The 12,724-nt window shown below is 40.6% G+C and overlaps 1 protein-coding gene across 3 annotated transcripts in view; it reads right to left on the bottom strand.

Moving 5' to 3' along the window:
* NEDD4L (NEDD4 like E3 ubiquitin protein ligase) overlaps positions 1-12,724 on the bottom strand; it is a 220,963-nt gene that overhangs the window by 116,997 nt on the left and 91,242 nt on the right. The gene's annotated exons all lie outside the window — the stretch shown is intronic.

Here is a 12,724-nt window from a genome sequence, read left to right as displayed (position 1 = left end):
AAAAAATAGCTACTTTACTGCTTCCCAGGCTCCAGAAAAGCTGGGTTAATTCAAGTTTTTTTTTTATCTACCAAGGTGCCTCCATGTGATTTACCAACAGGACATATTCTCTGACGTGAAAGATCTGGGGTACTGGCACGTCTTTCGACTCCCCTTGGACCACTACCCCCTTCATTCTCTACACTCTAGCCTCATCAGGATCCCTCTCAGTTCCTCCAACACGCCCAACTCTCCTCCCCATGCAGGACATCTGTGCGCACGGGAGCAAGGTTCCTTCTGCCTGGACGCCCTTCCACCCACGCAGTGCATACCTAATGCACCAGGCCTCGGTAACAGCTGGTTCTAGAGAGGGGTTTCTCCCGAATACCCTTCTTCAGTAGGCCTATTACTTTCTCTTGTCTCAGCTTCCTGTTTACTTCCTTTGTTGTATATACGGAAACACTCAATTTATTTAGTAGTATCTTTTTACTATTGATAATAACCACAGCAGTGGCCATGTCTCTCTTGTTCAACACTTGCATCTCTATTACCAGACCTAGCATGTAAAAGGAATTCAGAAGGGTCCCTTATCCTCGCTGACCTTCATGTTCATAAAGGGAGCAACGGCAGGTAATCACACAACCTCTCTAAGTTAGTTTATTATTTTTTTGTTAAGGGGGAAGGCTGCATTAAATAATAATTTCCTGCCAGCTTTACCACTGAATTATAGCTTATTCCACAGCTGTTACCTAGAGACTTGGGTTTAGTAAATAGTTACTATTTAATCAGTAAAGATTTGTTTTCTAGTCTCTAATTTCCAATAAATTCAACACTGCAAAATCTTAACACAAATAAAATGTCTGGGGTGAAAAACTATCCATGATATTATATTACACTCTAAGTATCTAAAAGGCATATAAGAAAAGTCTAATGTATGAAAAAAAAATCAGAAGTAATGAAGTTTTTATATTTTTCATACAGTTGGAATTTATCTTCTACATCAGGGATGATGCCCAATCTGTAACAAACTGCAGTCCTAGGTTTGAAGTTGTAATTTGCTGACAATCTCATTTCAAGCACATCCAAAATTAGCAACTAATTCTTTACACATACTTTATTAATAGACTCCTGAAATTCGGAGATTAGATTAGAGAGAAGCACACTCAGTGTGAAGGAGGAAAACATACAAAAAGAAAAATAAAGACTGATTTTAATATCATTATTATCAAACGTAATGAATGAGGGAAACTACTGAATTCCTACATTTTTATCCTACTCAATAGCAAAATAACAATTAATATGTGCAACTGCATAACTGCTGATGAAATTACTGACCTACAATCAACTGCACATTTTGGTTTGTAATTTGGTTTTCATAATTTACAGATCTAAAGGGTAACTTGTAAATTATGACAACTCTGTTTGGGTTTAATGAGAATCAGAAAGAGCTTTTCCAGAAATACTTCTAGGGGGATGATGGTCACCATTATTGTAAAGTGGTCTTGGTTTGGCCTTTAAAAAAGAGAATAAATCACTTTTGCTACACACCAGAAACTAACACAGCACTGTGAATTAACTCCTTCAATTGAAAAAAAAAAAGAGAATTAAACCACTAAAGTCTTGAAAGTCCTTTTAACTTAAAGTCTAAAGTTGCTGATACTTGGTTGTTGAGTGAAATCATAAAATCTTTTTTAAGAATAATTTTTATTGATTTTTTTTCATAGTTCTTCCATACAGTCCAGTAGAAAATTCATTAACCCTAAAAGGATAAGGACAAGACCCAGACAGCAATAAAAATTAAGATGAACCACGTACGTGTTTGCCAATATAAATGCAGCTTACAGGTTTGCTGGGTATCCAATCCCTAAGCATCTGCGAAGAACTTACATCTTCTCCTTCAGAGGGAATCATCATAAAAACAGCTACCGTTTATTAAGTACTAAGTGCCAGGGACTATGCTCAACAGCTGGCACACATTCTATCCCACTGAATTTTTAAACTTAAATCTTAAAACAATCTGATTCCAGACTTGCTCCAAGGACAAAGAAAAACAAAACAGGCAAAGGGACTGGGGGGAAAGACAAAAGACAGACCACGTGCACTTCATTCAAAAAGAACAACTCAAATCCTTACTCTCAGTCTATTTAGTCTCACTTTATAAACAATCCTCACAAACTTCCCTAAACCCCTCCCAAGTCCTCAGCAGGTGAGAGGGAGGGGGGCTGCTACACTGACAGCGACAAGAAGTGGTAACTGACGAGCAAGACAGATGAGAAGCCAACAATAAGCAGCAAACTCATCTCAGAGATCATGGGCGTTCTGAGAGCTTTAATGATGAAGGAAAGTGTGCTATACACCTTATTAAGCCCTGACAGCATCATTCATAAAAAACTTCCATAATGAATGACTAGATTATATAATAATCCATGGCTGTGAGGGTAACAGTGAGTCCAAAAAACCCATCGCGATATGCTTAGAATGTTCTACTTAAGAAGGCATGAAAAGGAGTAAGAGAATCATGTGAACTATCCTTGGACAGCTCATCTGCAAAAGACTCCAAGACGTAGCTGGAGTGAATACTCCCCTGTGCTGGGTGTAGCAGGAAGAACAGTGGTTTGGGCATGAAGCCATCTGGTATTGAAGTTCTGCTACCCCTTTCCTGACTACCTTTGGAAAAGCCACATACTTTCCTGTTTAAAAAAAATGAGACACTGGCCCAGGTAACCTTTAAAGTCCTTTGCACTTTTAATATTCTACTTTAAACACTACAGGGAAGAAAGCACCTAGTACCAACTTCTCTGAAATTCATGAGAGTCTGACGCTTGGTCAACACTTTCAAGAAGCGGAGTTTCCAAAAGCCACAAAAATGCACTCAGTGAATATTTACAGAAGGAAGATAACTTTCGTTACTTGCAGAAAAGTCATACTTGCAGGTAAGATAACAGGACAGACCGGTCTTGCCTGTCTGGAATGAGAATCCCACTTTCACTTGCTTCTTGCAGTTGGAAATGGAGGAGAAAATTACTGCTTTCATTTCTAAGCTATTTTGGAACAGAAGCTTTTCTCCATATACACTGCAAATATCCAACTGGAACACTCTGTTGCTCTGAACACACAGGTATTGCAGAGCCGCCTGTGAATGGAAATTTACCTTGTGGACTGAGCCACAAAAGGACACCCCACATCCAGCAAGAGCCACTCCATAAACAAACAAAATGTGTATTTCGGGGCTGATGAGGAAACGACATGTAAGAAGAAATGCACTAAATCAGTGTCTACACCAGGGGTTACTAGCCAACACAAAACCCAGATTCAGGCTGTCACTAGCATTAGCTTCTTAAACTAGTTATTCTCAACCCTGACTGCACGCCAGAGTCACTGGGGTGCCAGCCCCACCCCCAACAATCAATCCACACCTCGCCAAGGGGGCCTTTAAGGAGCTGGATTATCAGAATCCGTGAAATTCTCCTTATCCAGTCTGCATCCTCCTTGGCACATTCCATTCCATTAAGAGCCAATCTATTAATAGGCAGAAAGAGAAATACATTAAAATAACAAATCTGATAACAAGTGGCTTGTGCTGGGCAGAAGGTTAATACTTAATTCTTCCTGCTGTACTGAACCATTTAAACCCCATTCTGAATGCAGGGTGGAAGATAAAAAAGAGGCCTTCAATAGGCCTGGACATGCTTACGTGAACCTAGGATGACTTTCTGAAAGCTGTGAAGCAATGACTTTTAAAACCTTAGTTAGACCTCTGTTCTGCAGATAAATAGCATTCAGTCCTGCCCTGCCCCCAACAAAACTGGCCTTCCCTGCGCAACTCCCCCTCCCCCACCCCGGCCGCCTTCTCCCCCACTTCAGGCAAATCTTCCTGCATCTGTTTTGCTTGGCAACACACACCAGCATTCCAACACAGGCCACCTGGCCACTGAGAGATGATTGCAACACATTCGGCAAAATAAGAAACCTGCTCAAAAGGAAAAACTATCTAAGGGAGGGTTCTGGGAGCAAAGATCAGCGGATTGCAGGGCTCCACTTACTAAGGGAGGCACCTCTGAACCACTTCGTACCCTGCCCCTGACCCCTTCCTGGTTGTAAAGTTGAGACTGTTCCCAGGCCCGCTCTTTCCAATGGAACTTTCCACTCTCTGAGGACTGCATCGGCTTCTCCAAATGCAGAACCTCTGCACAGGCCTTCGTAGGTCAGTTCAAAGAAATGAGGAAAAACTGGCTGTGGCCACTTTCTGATGCCTACAGGAAGGACATCAGTACAAAGCATGACATCTGGTGTTTCCCTTTGTTTCAATCCACATTATCAGAGAAACGGTCAGTCGCTGAGACAAAGGAGCAGCAGTTTCTTTAGCAGCGACTTAAGAATTCTCTCTGCGTCTCATGTCTTCTCCATGAACTGAGAATGTGACCGTGTTTCAAGGCCTCAGCCTGTCAAGGAAACACACACATGAACCAGAGGGCAAAAACAATGGCCTCAGGAATCGGGCAAAACAGATGCAGAAACCCTTGCTCGCGGCCGCTGCTTCTGAGGGGCCTGCCTCTCTCTGTGGGTGAGGTTTGCAGGATAAATGAGCTATTTTAAAATCTGTATATCTGCTTTGGAGCCCACACATTATTCATCAATGGACAATACGCCTTATAATAAATGCAATCTGCAAATCTGAAGCAGACTCCCTGGTGCAAAACTGCAAAAATAAATCCACCCACGTCCTGCCGTGACACAGGCAGCAGAAAGCATCTTGAAATAACACTTGCTTAAGGAGAATAAATGCTTCCCATTTTCTAGGCACTGCAACACAAAAATGACAGTCTAAGTACTAAGGTTTGACAGTCTAAGAACTGAGCTTAGACCAACTCCTGAGAAAACTGGTGATGGTTCCTAGGATCTGGAAGAATACACGTGTGGAGGGGAGAGCAACCAAGGCCGGGGCTTGGGCTCCGCCACCCTCTAAGGTGACACGCATGACAAAGTGGCCTCCCTCTTCCTTCCTTGCAGTCCCCGTACAGGAGCCAGCGTGGACCATGAGGATATAAATGCGATCATGTCTGTCACTCCTGTCACCACCTTCTGTGGCCTCCCAGCCCCGTGTCCTCACAGTGGCCTTCTGCATGCATGCCTTACCCACTCCATCACCACTGGCTCCAAAGCCTACACACCCCATTCCTCTGTGCCCCTTTCAGCCATATTTACCTCCACGCTGGTCCTCCTACTCTCTGGGCAGCTGCTCAAGAACAGCTCTGTGGAAGGCAGGAAGGCAGGCAGGCAGGCAGGCAAGGAAGGAATTTATTCAACTCCTCGTTTGATGAGAAAGAGAGGAATTATTCCTGCTGATAACCACACCCTCAAATTCTTCAACAACATTTCACATCAAAACACAATTTGTTGAAACCTGCTAATCATGATCAAAGAAATTCTTAGGCAAAGATAGAAACCATATCACGGGTGGTTTCTACCTTCAGTCTTTCAAAACATGGCCCCTCCCACTGACACACTGAGACAAATCCTGGTCATCTTTCCAGAGCCGGTTCCAATCTTCCCCTCGCATGACGTCACTCCTGTCCATCATAACCACGGTATCCTGTCCTGTATGTCAGCATACCTTAATGTTGGAATATAAAAGGTTAGGAAGCCTGGTCTGTATCAGCAGAACTTTCTGTTCAGCAGACACACCAGCTCAGATGAGGCATGTGTACCAGCAGAAGCACTGATTCTCAACAACAGGCACAATGCAAGTGCTGATCCCCAGTACAGGCAGCGGCTGACAGGCTTGCTCACAGCACTTCACAGGCTGTATATTCAAAAATAATCATTACACACTTGTGAGATAAAAACAATGTTCTCTGTAAGTGTGAAAATAATGCCCTCAGTTTCCTCATCTTTAAACTGGAAAGGAATTGGTCTATATAATTCCTAAAGAAACTCACAGCTCTTTAAGTTTATGAATATAAAATTTAAAAATGGCTCCCACATCCATTCGTCAAAGAAGAGTACCATATTGCAGAATACAGGAGCATCTTTTGCTAATATAACTTCAACCTCAGGCATGCTGTGTTTATATAAAACTACTTTCATTGCTTTGTTCCTTGCTACAACATCTGGGCAGCCTCATAATATATGCTAATGTGCACTATACTATATCAGGATGAAAAAACAGCTTCTACTATCATAAGAGATTAAATACACTTAAATATTAAAATTGCATTAAAATGTTTAAAGTTGTGTTACAATTTAGTATCTCTTTTTTCAAGTGGAAAAGCATAATTGGTAAGTACGTATTGAATACATACTAAGCACTTTTACTCATGAGAAAGATAATGTGATGATCCCAGAGCCAGGCTGCTAGCAGGCCGTGTTCAACTCAGCCCAACTCCTTTGGACAGTTAAAGGGAGCTGTTAGGCCTACAACAGAGCTCCTGGCCTGAAAAACCCCTCGCTTTGAAGAAGTGTTAGGTTCTTTGGAGGGAGTTTAGTGTACATACATGTTTCAGTATTTCTACGCCACCTCAACTTTTCTATTCAACTCAATTTTTAGACAACTGGACCACAGCAGCTTTTTTGTCCTCTCTGAAGAGCCAAATACCCAGTTGTGTATTTAAAAAAAAAAAAAAAACAAAAAAAACCTCAAGAAGTATGATTATGAAGCTTTAAAAAGTCTCTCAAGGAAATGGGTGAGTTATGATGTACATGGTTCATTAAATATATTTTAAAAGTCTGTCAGTTCTGGATTGACCCACAGAGAGTAGAAAGAGAAACTGTAAATCTATCAAACTATTTGAATCATCAAGTACTTGATACAATAACGTCCCTACCCCATCCCAGCCTCCCAGAAAGAGGTAAGCAACATAATAAAAGATCATGGATTGAAAGCAGATTCCTCAGATTATTACACGAGGGAAGTAAATGCCACCTGACTTACCTTGATCTATAAAAATTAAGTCCCAAATTAAGTCCCAAAAGAAGGCTGTGTAAATTCTGAAAGGCAGATTTGCTTGGGGAAACACTGGTCTTTTCCTCCCGGGCACAGTACCTAACACTAAAATAAACATGGAGTTGTTTCAAAGAACAGGTAGTTGGGGCAGCCACCTAAAGGAACCAATACAAAGTATTTGAACACTAAGTGTGGCCACAACAGTCACACCAGAGAAAGCAGGGTCCCTTCCAACTCAATTTATGATACTTTCATTTCATGACCTTTCCCTTCACATGAAGTACTCTATTCAAAAGTGTCATAACAGTCCTTGGTTCTAAAATGATCAGGGCGAAAAAAACAGGCTTCTTGAAATTCAATCTACTTCATCCTCCATCCTGAAAGCAAAACTTCCTGTTAAAACGTGGTGATGGGGGCTCCCTAGGTGGCGCAGTGGTTGAGAATCTGCCTGCCAATGCAGGGGACACGGGTTCGATTCCCTGCTCCAGGAAGATCCCACATGCCGTGGAGCAACTAAGCCCGTGCGCCACAACTATTGAGCCTGCGCTTTAGAGCCTGTGAGCCACAACTATTGAGCCCATGTGCTGCAACTACTGAAGCCCACACGCCTAGAGCCCGTGCTCCACAATAAGAGAAGCCACGGCAATGAGGAGCCCGCGCACCACAACTAAGAGTAGCCCCCGCTCATGCAACTAAAAAGAAAGCCCGCGTTTGGCAAAGAAGACCCAACACAGCCAATAAAATAAATAAAAAATAAAAAAATAGAAAACAAAAAAACGTGGTGATGCCTAGAGACCACCAAGGTGTCAATTCAGGACACAACACAGAACAGGCAGGACACCGACACTTTCATTCAGGTCCACTCAAGCCGGCCACCTGTTTCACTGACTTACTCTCTTATTTTCCCTCTGCATGCCCGTTTGCCCAAGTAAGCTGTAGCAAAAAAATAGAGATTTAAAAAGGAAAATCCATTGGGAACACCGTGCATCCGTGATGCATACTGAGTCAAGATAATTTCTAAAAATCTCTCCATAATCTCCACCTGCCCAGAAAAGTTACCAAGCTCCTGCAATACATATTTTAGCTAATAGTTTCAACCCTACCCATTTAGGCCTTTTTCATCTTTAAACTGGAGCTGGGTCTACATCGCGGGTGGACTGTCTTGGCCACCTCTCTTGTGCAGGACATGGAACATTACACTGCCTGGTATGAATCAAGGGAACTGGATGATCGCAGGTGGGATACTAAACCTCTCAATAATAACCAGCCAATTCTGGATTGGGTTTCCCGAGCTTCTTTTGGCATTCAGACAGGAAACTTAGATATTCTGGTATTCGATCACTCAATCAACAATTTCAACACCTTTCATGAATTTCTGGCTTTTTCCTCATTTTTGCAAATGTCTTGATAGTATCATTAGGAGTTAAAAAAAAAAAAAAAGGTCAATATATTTAGGGCATTAATCCAGCTCACCAGTAATAATATGCAGTTAATTATTTTTATTAAAAAATCTGCTTACAGACTACCATTTAGATTAGCCTCAACTATACAGAGACAGCCAACATTTATTAAATTTAAGATAATTCTTACATGGAATAAATTTCTTCTGGTATTGCAAATGTTTATGTAGAGATAACTCTACCTCCAAGCGTAGCCAAGAGAAGCAGCTACATTTACAAAAACCCTCTAAAGGGCAGGATCTAATAAAGCCTATTCCCAAATACTGTCCGCATTTGTAAAAACCACACAATATGAAAATTTTGTACAGATAACGTTAGATCGCTGCTCCAAAGCTACAGCCCATAAGGAAAAGTAAACAACTAGAAACATGGCATGGAAAAAAATATATATGTGTATATATATATAACCAAAATGGCATGGTAAACAAATAACATGTCTGAAATGCCAGCAGAAATACCTATTTTTAAGTTTCAAAATTCAATACAGCAAATACAATTAAAGGTCCTTTTTTATGACGCAAAGCTCACGAATGAATGCGTCTTTTCAAGGACTGCATCATCGCAGGGCAATGTTAAGGCTCTGTGATGCTGATTACCCAAGGGGCAAATACTCAGGAAAGATGAGATGACAGCACAGAGGAGATCAAAGCCAGTTACTAAAGTAAACATTTCCAGGTATGCCTTAAATTCATGTTGCCCTGTGTCTAATACCCTGTGATCAAAAACCGACTGTTCACAGTTAACCTAATTACTTTCCTTGGAGAACAATTTACACATAACAGAGACTTGGGTAAGAAGGGAAAAAACAACACAGCACCTCATTTAAACCTCACCATAAACCTGTGAGTTGGACGTTTTCCCGTCAGTGAAAGCCTCCACTTTCACTGACGGGAGAGAACACTCAGAGAGGGAGTCACACTCCCCGGGGACACGGCAGGACTCTGCACAGTGCAGTCCCTCAGGCCAGTGCTCCGAGGCACCAAATGGAGTTGCCACCTCCAAAATTCTCAGCATTAAGATGTCACGTCACAGAAAGCATTAAACTGCATTTTGGCTACACAGGCTTTTTAACTGTGCAAAGATACACATATTTTTAAAATTCCTATTCTATATTTATACAAAATGATAGAATGTGATACTGTCGTTAGCCATCACACCTAATGACAGTATCACATACCTTTGTTGGAAACAGTAAAATAACACTATTTCACAGGACCATTGGGAAGGCTGAGTGAGACAGTGGGATGGAAATATAGCCTAAGTGAAATAAAGGCCGACACTCTTCAAATTGTGAAGTGCTACAGAGACACGAGTTATTACCTGCAAGCCCTATGTGTTTGTGTGTATACACGCTTAACGATGTCACCACCTACACTTTTCAAAACATCCCTCTAAGGTGAAATTTCAAGTTACATAATACTGGAATATGCTCGTATAGAACCACATTAAGAGAGATAACCAAGAAGAAAAAAGTTTACAGAATCCAAACAGAGAGCAAGTCAATGAAAGGAATACTAGCTTTTATCATCCACTACATTGTTGTGGTGGTGCTTTTAAATAAAAGGGTGGCTTATACCCATCTTCCTAGAATTGTTTTTTAAGGTAAAAAAGAGACGACAGCTAATACTGATGTCAAAAATGTTCTGTATAGTCAAATCACCTTCTCTGAAAGAGATTCAAACTAAAATTCCAAACAAAAATAGTTTGGGTATTCCTTTGTCGTTCAGTAAAATGAATTTTTAATCATAGACGATTACCACGCTACTTCTGGGAAATGTACGTCCATGGAGAGGGCACAGGGAAATTCAGAGAACCTGGGAAGAAGTAAAGAATGAACACTCCTTCCCTGTAGTATATGTAGCGGGTATCAGAATATGTGTTTTTGCACCCCCCGTGGGCCCTTCTAACTCTTGTTTATATCATGAAATCTGTATCAGCAAGAAACTGAGATAGTCCCAGAAACTTTCCAAGGACCCAGTGTAATGTTATATATACAGTGGACCTTAAACACTTAATAATATTATTAATGGGATTAGAAAACCAGTTTCTGAAACTTATAAAATGCAAAGCCTAGCAGTTACTGTGCACCAAAGCATGGTGAAAGGGGACACAGACGCCTGGTAAACAGTGATCCCACTTTCTTGGAATAACTGTCATGCAGTTAAGAAGCTCAAAACCAAACCAAGGAACCCAAAAAACTAATTTAAGAAAATAACTAAATTATTCATTAAACGACCATTAAAATGCCACAAACTGAACTGATGAGTTATAAGAATTCTGAGATATTTATAACTGATAACTCTAAAAACCAATTCTACTTTACAGAGGTGTCAGATTGGGTAGAAAATCAATGATCACAAGGGGTCCCAGGAATCTGATTAGCATTTTTTAGGATCACATTGCACTTCATATTTATTCATGACAGTCATGACAGGATGTTTGAGAGGCACAGAGAAGTACTCGACGAGGTAACCTTGTAATAAGGTCTGAGGCATAGATCATGACATATGAGCACTTTCGCAAAAGGAATTTTGAATGGTTTCCCCCAACAAGAAAGATTTTTGACATGATTCCAACACCAGGCCGTAATCGATTTTTTTATGTAAACTAATAATGAAATGCTCTTCTGTCCAAAGCAGCAGATATTTGAAACGTCAAAAAAGGTTGGTGGCAGCCAGACTGCAGACGCCCAAGTGAGTGTTTTCCCTCAAGATAAATAAGGCCATGGCAGCTGCTGCCTACACCTAACACCCCGGCCCATACGAAACACGTACAAAGTGTTGAATGGAGCAGACAGTTTTGTTATGAGACAAGTTTTGTTTTTGCTTCTTGAAGAAACAAGCTTTCGCTTAAAAGAAAACCAGCTTCCTACCAACCATTTACAAATCTCTGTAAGCATATAAAAATACAAGCGTGAAAATAAAAACTACTGTGCACTAGATGGAACTTACTTTCCAAGAAAAGCTCTTTAGTCTAGAACTTGCATTTCCAAATCTGAATAAATTTATTTCCCACTGTAATAGCCATTGCAAGTTAGAATGGTCCTTGCATGTAAGTTGGTATGTTATGTTTGTTTTTTAATCACATTAGAAACTTCAAGCCAAACGAGATTGGAATTCTATAAATTTGTTTGTCCTCAACATCTAACTACAAAATGATTTAAATTCTGATAACCCAACAGTTGTCAAAACTTCAGGAAATGCATTTTGTAAATCTTCATGTGGTAGGTGCTCCAAATTCAGCATGGAATTGCGCTGCCCATTGAAGCCTACACCTGTTGTGATTGTACTTTCTTAGGCTGCAGAACAGAAGCTATTATCAGAATTTTATTGCAATCTGTACCACTGTATAAAAATGGTATTGGTTCAGACCAAGACAATGCACTCACACATTTCCTAATAAAAGGGCTAGAGATAATAAAAGGGCTTAGAGAAGGGAAAAGAAGAAGAAACAGTTATATAACACCAAGAAAAATGTAATTTCATTTAGCACCTGATTATGCTTTCAAAATGGTGAAAACCCATGACGTGGCAGTGATAAAACTTACTCAAATGGCCAAAATTATTTCTCAACACAAAGTAATAAAAGATGATATGATTCCACAGTCATACTCAGTTATCCACTTTGAAAAGTCACAATTCACAACTGAAACCCAAACAAAAAGTCTCCTAGACATTTCATTGTTGTATCCTCAAAACCAGCAATCACAGGAAATTCAAGGGAAAAAACCAAATTCAAAATACAAGGAGACTGTCCTTTAAAAAAAAAAAAAAAAGCATCCAATGGCTAGTGAGTATTAGTAAAAGAAAGCTAACTGATGAAACTTTTCATCCCACAACAAACTATGAAAGCTGCAGGCATCATTTTCCTGGTGGAGTTAGCAGCTGTCTTTCTGTACTCCATTTCACTGAAATGGAGAGAGCAAGAACACAGGAGCAAGAAAGGCCAAAATCTGTTGCAGGGCGTCTGTTTCCACAGCTGGAGACAGGGCACTTACTATTCTATATACAGCAGTCCAGCTTAGACACTCAAGTGGGCAGTGTTAAATTGCAGGGCTGGGCAATCTGACCATTAACAAGTCCCCAATCAGTTTCGCCTCGCCTTGGCCCATAAGCCAATCTGCTTCAAAAACACATTTCCTGCTGTCCCACAAGTGTGACTACCCTTGTGCAGGATTACTTAAAGGCACAAAAAAAAAAAAGACAATACACATTATAAAACAAGGGCCAGCCCTCTACAGCTAAAGGCCATTAGGAGGACTTGGTCCAACTTGACATACACTTAATCATTAAGAAACTAGACAAGTTTAAAGCGAGATTCTCTCACCTTCATTAGAACTGAT

The sequence above is a fragment of the Hippopotamus amphibius genome, chromosome 11 (genome assembly GCF_030028045.1).
Source record: "Hippopotamus amphibius kiboko isolate mHipAmp2 chromosome 11, mHipAmp2.hap2, whole genome shotgun sequence".
In the NCBI taxonomy this organism is placed as follows: domain Eukaryota; kingdom Metazoa; phylum Chordata; class Mammalia; order Artiodactyla; family Hippopotamidae; genus Hippopotamus; species Hippopotamus amphibius.
This window is presented reverse-complemented; position numbering and strand designations above follow the sequence as displayed.